Below are 11,186 nucleotides of genomic sequence, written 5' to 3' on the forward strand. Positions count from 1 at the left end.
AACTGGAATTCTGTGTTTGATTGCATATAGTGTCATTATTTGTTTTATTAAAAAAAAAAACCCTGCAAAACACTGAGTAGGGGCAGGTCACAGTGGCTCAGTGGCACAGTTCTTACCTGCCATATTGGAGACCAGGGTTTAGTTCCTGGTGCCTGCCCATGTAAAAATAAATAAATATATAAATACAAAACACTGAGTAAAATCAGTGCTACATACTACTAAATTGTCCCAGCCAAGACTGTCTGAGCCTGACCTAGATCAGAAGAAGCTCAGCTGAGCCTAGCCCAAATTGCAACCTACCAAAACATGATCTAAATAAAGGGCTGTCTTAAAAAACAAACAAAAAAAAAAACGGTGCTACAAAAATACAGTGGGGTTCACAATCCTCATCTGTAAAACTGGTGTGACTGGATTATTGGATTGTTGTGGACATCAATTGAGATAAAACCTGTAGAATGGTAGTTAACATATAACACTATAAAAATAATAGTTTAATAGAGACATGTTCCAAGTTCACCTATGGTTTTAGTTTCCACCATGTAATCTCCTCCCAGGATATCAGTAACCTAATTTGACCACAATTTTAATAGTTAAGGACACTATTGTGGTTGGAATAGGAGAAAAAAAGAAAATGTGGTTGTTTACTTGGATAAGTTAGAAAGAGATGAAGAATGGAGGGAAATGGGCTTTGAACCCGTGATGCTGGCAGAGAGCTGAGGGGCCAGGCGGGTTGAGGCAGCCACTTGACATTTCTGAACACCTGCCCCAGGCACAGTGGCAGGCACTAAGGACTGTGGAAACTAGGCAGTCCTTGAGACCATGTGGTGCTGTGTTTCTTAGACCATCAGAATCTCTTAAGATGTTTTTTAAAGAGGCGGAATGTGTGGGCCTTGCCCAGGGGCTACGCAATTCGAGTCGCTGGAGATGGACTGGAGAATCAGGATGCTAAGCTGGGATATGTGAACAACATTGTTATAAGGGATATTGTGCAGTTAGTGCCCTTTTTTCCTTACTAAAAAAAAATAATAATAATCAAAAATAACATTTAAAAAATAAAACCTCCTTAAATATATATATACTGGGGAAAAAACTTGGTAATTATCTTGTCTAATGATGCCTAACCCTTGTGGAACATTCCCTTGGGGAGATTAAAAAACAGTACCAGCATGGGACAACCAAATCAACAGGCTGAGCACTTGATCTTGGGGTTTGCCCCTATGAAACTTATCCCTACAAAGGATAGGCTAAGCCTACTTATAATTAGGCCTAAGAATAACCCCCCCGCAAGAACCTCTGGTTGCTCAGATGTGGCCTCTCTTTCTAAGCCAATCAGCAAGTGAACCCACTGCCCTCGCCACTACGTGGGACATGCCTCCCAGGGGTGTAAATCTCCCTGGCAACATGGGACAGAAATCCTGGGATGAGCTGGGACCCAGCATCAAGGGATTGAGAAAACCTTCTTGAGCAAAAGGGGAAAGAGAAATTAGACAAAATAAAGTGTCAGTGCTTGAGAGATTTCAGAGTCGAGAGGTTATCCTGGAGGTTATTCTTGAATGCATTATATAGATAGTCCCCCTTTTAGTTTGTTGTGTATTAGAGTGGCTGGAGAGATGTACCTGAAACTGTAGAGCTGTGTCCAAAGGATGATTGTATAATGATATAGCTTTTACAATGTGACTGTGTGGTTATGAAAACTTTGTTTCTGATGCCTTTTATCTAGGGTATGGAAAGATGAGTAAAAAATATGGATAAAAATAAATAATAGAGGGAACAAAGATTAAAGTAAATTGAGTAGATTGAAATACCAGTGATCAATGAGAGGGACAGGTAAGGGGTATGGTATATATGAGGTTTTTTAAAATTTCTTTTGATGGAGTGATACAAATATTCAAAAAAATGATCATGGTGATGAATATACAACTATGTGATCATATTGTGAGCCATTGATTGTATATCATGTATAGAATGTTTGTATGCCAAGAATGTATGTTTGTTTGTTATGGTTTTACAATACAAATTTTTTTTAAAAAAAGAAAAATACCAGCACACCAGTCCCACCCTAAAGCAACTGAATCAACTTTTTCTAATGTGCAACCAGGATAAAGACTCACTAGTCTAGTCCAGGCCCTGTCGTTTTGCAGATGAAGAAACTGCAGACTCAAATAAAATAATTTGAATAAGGTGGTATAGCTCTTTTCAAGTAATTCTGCAAGATAGAAAAATTACTGCAGTATCTTTCAGAGTATAGATAACGACCCATTAGTTAACCATGAAAATAAGTTAGTACATTTTGACCAGAAATTTCTCCTTTTCCTTTTTTGGTGCTTGGGCCAGGAATTGAACCCTGGTTTCCTGCATAGTGGGTGAGCATTCTACCACTGAACCATCTGTAATTTTGACCCTCATTGTTTTTAAAAATATGATGGAACAAAAGAGAAAAATATCAGAGTACACAACAAGTGGTATTGATAGTATTTTATGAAACGCATGAGGATCTGTATGTGTGTGTGTGTGTGTGTGTGTGTGTGTGTGCAGTGACTAGATGTAAAATGAAATTCCTATTATGGTTGTTGTCAAAAAAAAATGGAACAGTCCCTATTCTGGAGTTTCCTTATAATTTTAATATGGGAGGTTGGAAGCTGACATCTGAATACCGAAGCCATGTACCTACTTCCTGTGTCTGGTAAATGTCTCACAGAGAAGGTCTGAACGGCGCTGAGTTCAGAACGTAGGTTTGTGGGTGTGAACCCCTCCAGGGCAACTTAGTGGTGATGGCACCATGAGCAAGAATCTGAAATTCTTTATGCACTCTGTTTACTAAACTCTAAAATGAAAATGAGTATTCACCACACAGGACTGTTAGTCTTAAATGGCATAATGTCTATAAAACACCTAGCATAATGTATGTCATATAATAAGTAAATAGTCAATAAATGTAAGTTTTTAAAAATGTGTCAATGACCTAAATGAGTTTCCTGACTCTGAGAAGTGAAGAATTACAAGTTAGAGTAGTCTTTGTTTGGATATATATTCTTGGGTCTCATTTTTTTTTCTTTTGTCTGCATTATAGTGAGGGTCATACTTCATTCTTTTTCATTGTGAGTATCCCCTTATTGCAGCACCATGTGTTGATTTTTTTTGGTTTGGTTTTTTCGTTGTTGTTTTGCATGTTTGTTTATTTAGGAAGTGCATGGACCGGGAATCGAACCCAGGTCTCCCACATGGCAGGCAAAAATTCTACCACTGAACTGTCCTCGCACACCCGATTCTTCTTTTTTTAATTTCTTTATTAATTAAAAAATTAAGAAACAAAATAAAACTTCAACGTACATAATCAGTAATTCACAATATCATCACTTAGTTACATATTCATCATTTCTTAGAACATTTGCATTAATTCAGAAAAAGAAATTAAAAGACAATAGAAAAAGAAATAAAACGAACACAGGAAAGAAAAAAAAAATTATACCTACCATACCCCTTACCCCTTGCTTTCATTGATTACTAGCATTTAAACTAAATTTATTTTAGCATTTGTTCCCCCTATTATTTATTTTTATTCCATATGCTCTACTCCTTTGTTGACAAGGTAGATAAAAGGAGCATCAGACACAAGGTTTTCACAATCACACAGTCACATTGTGACAGCTGTATCAATATTCAATCATCCTCAAGAAACATGGCTACTAGAACACAGCTCTACATTTTCAGGCAGTTCCCTCCAGCCTCTCCATTACATCTTGAATAACAAGATGATATCTGCTTGATGCATAAGAATAACCTCCAGGATAACCTCTCGACTCTGTTTGGAATCTCTCAGCCATTGACACTTTGTCTCATTTTCCTCTTCCCCCTTTTGGTCCAGAAGGTGTTCTCAATCCCTTGATGCTGAGTCTCAGCTCATTCCAGGATCTCTGTCCCCTGTTGCCAGGAAGGTCCACACACCTGGGAGTCATGTCCCACGTAGAGAACGGGAGGGTGGTGAGACTGCCTGTCATGTTGGCTGGAGAGAGAGGCTGCATGTGAGCAACAAAAGAGGCTCTCTTGGGGCACCCCCGATTCTTGGATCTAATTTGTATTTCAGAAGGACAAAAACTAAAAATATTTAAGATAATTGCTTTACCGGGCAATGCATTTACCAGAACATTTTCTTGTTTTCACAGAACCAGAATTTATGATGCTACAAAGATACCTGCTTATCTTGGGGACAAAGCATTTTGCTTATTTTTTTGTTTGTTTAGAGAATGGCCTTGTATTGCAGATATATAAACCGAGTGTGCCATTAGCCCTTTAGATGTTGTGGCTTGTTTAGTTTCATTTTTAAAAGAAAGGAAGGAAGGAAACTAGCTTAATGATTACTGAATTTCTTATTTTCCCAGGAATCACATACAAATTTGCTCAAGTCTGACTGACTTCATGTATAGATAAGATAGCTGGCTTTCCTTCCTATGACCTGTAATTTGGGGTAATCCTAAAACCTATTATCCAAGAAACACCTAACCTTTGACTTGCCAAGGTCCCAGGAGTCCCCTTCACTAACTTCATTTATAACTTAGCTTACCTTGTAAGAAAAGAAATTTTAGCTGGTTGAGAGCACAATGTTACTACCTAAGAACGAATTGAGTGATTTTTTTTTAAACATCCGATTATGAGATCTCTAAGAGAATGGGATATAGAACGGTATTGTTTTATACTTTATTTCATTTTATTTTGCCTTTTTCTGATTACTAATGAGGTGGAACTTTTTTTAAGCTTATTTATTTTTTTATTTATGATGCATAACCACATACAAACACAAATATTCTTATCATATGATCATTCTGTTCTTGTTATATAATCAGTAACTCACAGTATCATCACATAGTTGTATATTCATCATCATGATCATTTCTTAGAACATCTGCATCAATTCAGAAAAAGCAATAAAAAGAAAACAGACAAAAACTCATACATATCATACCCCTTATCCCACCCCTTCACCGATCACCAACATTTCAGTCTACTAAATGTATTTTAACATTTGTTCCCCCTATTATTTATTTATTTTTAATCCATGTGTTTTACTTGTCCATCGATAAGGTAGACAAAAGGAGCATCAGACACAAGTCTCTCATAACTACACAGTCACACTGCGACAGCCATATCATCATACAGTTATCTTCAAGAAACATGCCACCGGAGCACAGCTCCACATTTCAGGCAGTTCCCTCCAGCCTCTCCATGACACCTTACCTAAACAGGTGATATCTATTTAATGTGTAAGAATAACCTCCAGGATAACCTCTCGACTCTGTTTGGAATCTCTCAGCCATGATACTTTATTTTGTCTCATTTCGCTCTTCCCCCTTTTGGTGGAGAAGATTTTCTCAATCCCTTAATGCTGAGTTCCAGGAACTTTTTTTAAAAATTGCAATGTAATATACGTAGAGAAGTATAGAAATCATAAATCTACAACTCAATATTCATTCACAAATGGAATGCATTCATTCACAAATTCCATTCATTCACAAATGGAACACACCTTTGTAACCAGACCTAGCTCAAGACCTAGAACATTGCCAGTGCACCCAAAGCCCTCATCATGCCCTCTTCCAAGGAATGGTGATTTTTGACATTGGTAGAGCTAGAAGAAAAATCTGGAATGGGGGGATGGTTGGACCTGAAGACACTGGAGAACTAATGAGTGGAGAATTACCTAAGGGACAGGTGGGAGACATGGAGGAAAATTATGCCTGCTTCAATTCCTCGTAGGGTTATCTCGGACACATCCCAACACAGCTCTGTATTAATTAGGAATCACCTACTATCTAGGAATCAATCACCATGCTTCCAAGGCAGTCACAACCTCAAGGAAGAACTTTGGCAAGGTAAATCCAGCAATGGGAAGCTACATCTTTCATCTTTAATGGCTCTCAAGTAATCTGTGCCAAGTAATCTGGGTTTACTTGGCCATAAATGATGAAACTAGAGGCAATAAATGGCACATAGTTTTCTATCATTATAATGTAATATGAGATTCTTTTTATCCTTGTGAAAACACAAGCAAATTATCATATCCTACAACTTGAATCCCAAATCTTTCAAAGGTTTACTGGATCTCACTGGAATCCAAGATAGGCCAATCTTAGAATGGACTCTTACACTAACTGGAAACATAAAAGGTTCTTGTTTGAACGAAAAGTTTTCTTGGTGTCAAAGTGATGTATACACGATACAGGGCTGTTAGGTTGATTTCCAGGTCCTCTGTGCTCCCTCTACACTCCCAGATTCTTTATTGTTTTGACTAATAGTTCGGAAACTTCTAAGTCTGATCCCACATCTGCCTCCTAACCTTGCCCAGGCTTCACATTCTTGCATTTCCCAGCATCACACCTAAGCACACAGGAGAACCAGTGTTTATAGATCCCTTTATGTATCGTAAGGCCTGACATTTCACATGCTGCTAACATCCTTGAGACTAACACGGCCTAGAAGATCTCATGGTGAGCTCCCCTGCTCTTGCCAGATACTTCCCTATCAGATTGACCAGCCGCATGCCCCCTGATCCTCAATCAGGTTTCATCGCCTACTGTTTAGGATGATGAATCTCTCCTTCACCGACAAAATGAACAGGAGGTGATCTGAGTTCCTTATGATGTATGGAGCAATCTGCTAGATGCTTTCATAAACAATTATTCTATTTGCTCCTCCATGATATCCTCAAAGAAAGACACTAACCCCATTTTCACAGATGAAGAAACTGAGGCTCAGAACAGTTAAGCAGCTTTGTTCAACCAAGATTTGAAACCAGGTCTGACTGCTGCCAGAACCTCTCTCATGCTCTTTCTCATGCAGCACTGCCTCCCTCAAGAAAAGAGGTAAGGCAGAGAATGAGCAAGCACTTTGTGTAAGGGAAAGCATGTTCAGAAGAGGGTATTATTACACATTCCTTCAATATTTATGTGTTGAGCTCCTCCTACACACCAGGCACTGTGCTAGACACTGGAAATCCTGAGAAGAATAAGATATGAACTCAAATTCAAATTCAATCAAAAAAACTATATAACATAAGAAGGAAGGATTGAGGGGAGAGACAGGAAACTGGTGATTTTTCTTTGTAAGCTTTTTTTTGGTACTATTTGATACTTTATGCATGTACTCTGATTTTTATACGTTTTAATGAATTGTGAATTTGATGCTCGCTATACCATATAGTTCTACTTCTTTTATGAGGATTATTTCAACAAAAATAGTTATTGGGTATTTACTATTTACCAGTCACTATAGTTAATCATAAACAATGACCTTTATTAGGCTATTATTCTAAATAACTTTCTTTTGTTTGTGGAGTAAAACCAAATTGCACTTTGCTCTGAGTCCATTTTCTCAATTCCATGACGAGCTAACCACAGGAGTTAGGTCACCACCAAGTCCTCCTCATCATTCAACAGTTGCATGAAAAAATGGTTTGCATTCTTCTCTGGTGGCTGGCTCCCAAATAAAATGAAAAAAAAATTAGACCATTTACCTCAAACCTACTTACTGTTGCTCTTCTCACATTTCTCTTCTTTCCTCAGATCCGTTTTGTGCCCACAGAGGTGTACAGGCACAGCTCCCCACTTTTACTGTGGATCTCCTCATTCAAGGAATAAACTCTCCCATGCTCATTTATTGCTCCACCTCGGTTTTATGAAGTGGCAGGTGCTCAATCTGTTCAGATACCAAAAGAATAGATGTACTTGGGATGCTTAATATTTTATATGCTAAAATAGATGTGCTTGGGATGCAAGTAAGTGTTGCAGCTGGCAGAAAATCTTTTTTCTCCTCTTCCTGGGAAAGCATATGGTTCTTCCGGGTCATTTGCATCTATGCATATATATATATATATATATACACATGTACATATATATGCACATATGAATATATATATACATACACATATACAAAAGACTATTATAATTTAAGTTCGTAAGACAAAAATATATTGAGTGAGGCACTGTAGAAGGTTTAGAGGTGAATCAAACACTAGCCTTATTATCAAGGAACTTGAAATCCAGTAAAGAAGATATGATATAATGTATACAAATAACTAGTCTAGGAGAAAATGCAGTAAGTGTCAGGAAAGAGAGACAGCTACAACATTATGGGAGTTCAAAGGAGGGGGAGATTGCATCCAACAGATGCCAAAACAAGGGAGCCTGTATGGCAGAGAAAATATCTGAGCTGCATCCTGAAAAATAGACAGGGCACAACATCCTAGTTGGGGAGACCCTGAACAAGTGTCCAGAAGTAGATAGAAGAGCATGCCCAGGAACCATCAAGGAGGTTACTTTGGCCAGAGTTGGGAGTAGTGGCCCATAAATTTGGGGAAAGAGGTTATATATTGGCTTCCTATGGCTGCTATGACAAATTAACATAAATCAGGTGCTTTAAGACAACATTATTTTTTTTTAATCTTCTGGACCTCAAAAGTCCAAAATGGGTTTCACTGGGCTGAAATCAAGGACTCAGCAGGGCTGCATTCCTTTCTGGAGGCTCTAAGGGAAATCCATTTTCTTGCTTTTTACAGTTAGAAGCTGCTCATATTCCTTGACTCAACCCCCTTTCATCTTTAAAGCCAGTAAAGGCCAGTTGAGTCTTTTTCACATTACATCACTCTGACACTGACTCGCCTCCACATTTAAGGATGCTTGTAATTTCCTTGGGCCTGATCAGATGACCTAGGATGATTTCCCATCTCAGGGTCAGCTGATTAGCAGTGTTAATTACATCTGCCATCTTAATTCTCCTTTGCCATGTAACCTAACATATTTACAGGTTCTGAGAATTAGGACATGGGCACATTTGAGGGAAGGAGCATTATTCTGACTACTACAGGTTAGAACCAAATACTGAAGGGTTTTGAATGCCAGGATTATCATCCCCATTGTTCATGCCAGAGGCGAAAACACAATGTCTGTTTTCAGATTAAAGATAGTTTCAATTCAAAGATTTTCTTGTTTTAACTGGAATTATCAATTCAGTGTAGTCATCCAGAGTATCTCATACTGAGTGGATGTTCTGGTTGGCAGTTGTATATGACTTTGATTAATAAAAAATGAAGAAATAAATTAAATATTGATAAATTCAATTTGATGTGTTCAGTTTTTCAAAACAGTGAGCCCATTAGGAGGGGAAATCATAAAAGGGGGTCTTAGAATTGGAAAGATTAGGAACCATGGCCTTAAAAAATATGGCCTCTGATTATTCAAGTTGGTCTTTCTTGTAGAGATGACATTTAAATTCTTGACAGATCTCTAGGGTTGAAGGATGAAAAGTTTGGGAAAGATTAAGAAAAGAAAACTGATTTGGCAAATGTGTGTCATCTGCCAACTTGTTTATGGTTTGATCAATAATTCATCCCTCAGTCTCTGTCTCTTAAAGACTATCTTGTCTGTTGTCTTTCTTTATGGATGACAAATCAGGATATTGGGAAAATGAAATACCTTCTTTTTCAACTTCATGGCATCTTAAATGAAATGCCCAAAATATTTAGTGGGTAGAAAACCAAAGCAAAGAGGTTACATCTGTGAAACAAGAAGAGAGATGAGACATCTGATAAGGGAGGGAGTACAAATAAGACAACAAAAACCCATCGGGCCTTGGCTGCTGAGCTGTTAGATGGCCCTTATTTATTTGCTTAGCCAATTTTAAGATCCTCCCTTTAAAAATATCATTTAAATTAAAACATTCTACTATGAACTACTGGAGCGTATGTTTACCCAGCTGTGTACTGCACTGAGCACTGAGACTTACAGTACAGATGTTCGTGTGGAATATTTTGCTTACCTTTTTTATTTGAATAAGGATATGGTGAAAAGCAGAACAAACTAGTTATGTGGAGGGAAAAATCTAGGCAAGGAAAGAACTATGAAGTGGGCACATGGACCATGTCCTGTGGTGTCAGGTTTTCAACACTTCTGTGCTCACACTGAGCACTTCTTCTGTGCCAGCCTTTGTGCAGGATAACTCATCCTCATGGCCACTCGATGACACCTGTACCACTGTTAATCTTATTTAAGGTGAAGAAATTGAAGTATAGAGCAATTCATCCACTTACCGAACCTTTACAGTTAGTAAGGGGGCATGGATTCATTCTTGGATTGACTACTAAAAACACAAATACACTTATTCCACTCCCCTGCTTTGTTGACATTATCTCTTTAAAACTCAAAATGGTGTGATTCTCCCCCAGCTTCACATCAGAATCACTCGAAGGGAAGACCATTGCCTGGTATCCATGCAAGGCCACTTAAAAACAACCACCACCGAGTTAATGATAGCAGGCATTTATATTGGATTTACTACACAACAAGCATTTTTTCAAGTGCTTTATACATAGTACATCATGTAATCCTCAAAACAGCCCTGTGGTAAAGAAACCATTAAATATTCCTAATTTATACATGCAAAAGGTGAGGTTCAAAAAGGTTAAATGCCTAGTTCAAAGTCCCATGAATCAAGCCGAACTGAGATTTTGATCCCACGTAGACTGGCTTCAGAGTCTACACTCAAAAACACAAAATCAAACAACAAACAAAACAACCACCACAATAAAATCGCTTACTGGTAACCTCTGGAGGATGATAGGGTGCCAACCTACTATTTTTAAAAATGGGAAATAAAGGGGAAGAATCAAGCATTTTTCCTGCCATCAGTAGACTGTATCTCAAAATGTCTGGTAGATGAAAGGAGGTCTCTCTTTTTAGAATAATTTCAGCTAATGAATGAGTGATAGAATTAGAATATTACCATTTGGCAGCTCCCAACAAAATAAAGAATCTAAGCCATGATCATTGCAGTAGATTGAGTTAGGTATTCCAGAAAAACATGTTTCCATTCCTGTGGGTGTGAACTCATTGTAAAAAGGACCATTTGAAGATGTTTTTACTTAAGCTGTGCCCAAGCTGGATGGGGGATAGGCCTTAATACAATATGGCTGAAGTCCTTTTAAGAAAAGGAAATTGGAGGCAAAAAGAAGCCATAGGGAACAGCCTGAAGCTGGAAGTCAACAGAAAACATAGGAGAAGGTGAAGACATTGCCATGTGACAGAAAGGCCAAGGAACCTCAGACACTGCTGGCTGGCCAGAAGATACTAACTCTGAGAGGAAACAAGCCTTCTAACCTCTGAAACTGTGACTCAATCAATCCCTATTAAGCCAACCAT

The sequence above is a fragment of the Tamandua tetradactyla genome, chromosome 7 (genome assembly GCF_023851605.1).
Source record: "Tamandua tetradactyla isolate mTamTet1 chromosome 7, mTamTet1.pri, whole genome shotgun sequence".
Classification (NCBI taxonomy): Eukaryota; Metazoa; Chordata; class Mammalia; order Pilosa; family Myrmecophagidae; genus Tamandua; species Tamandua tetradactyla.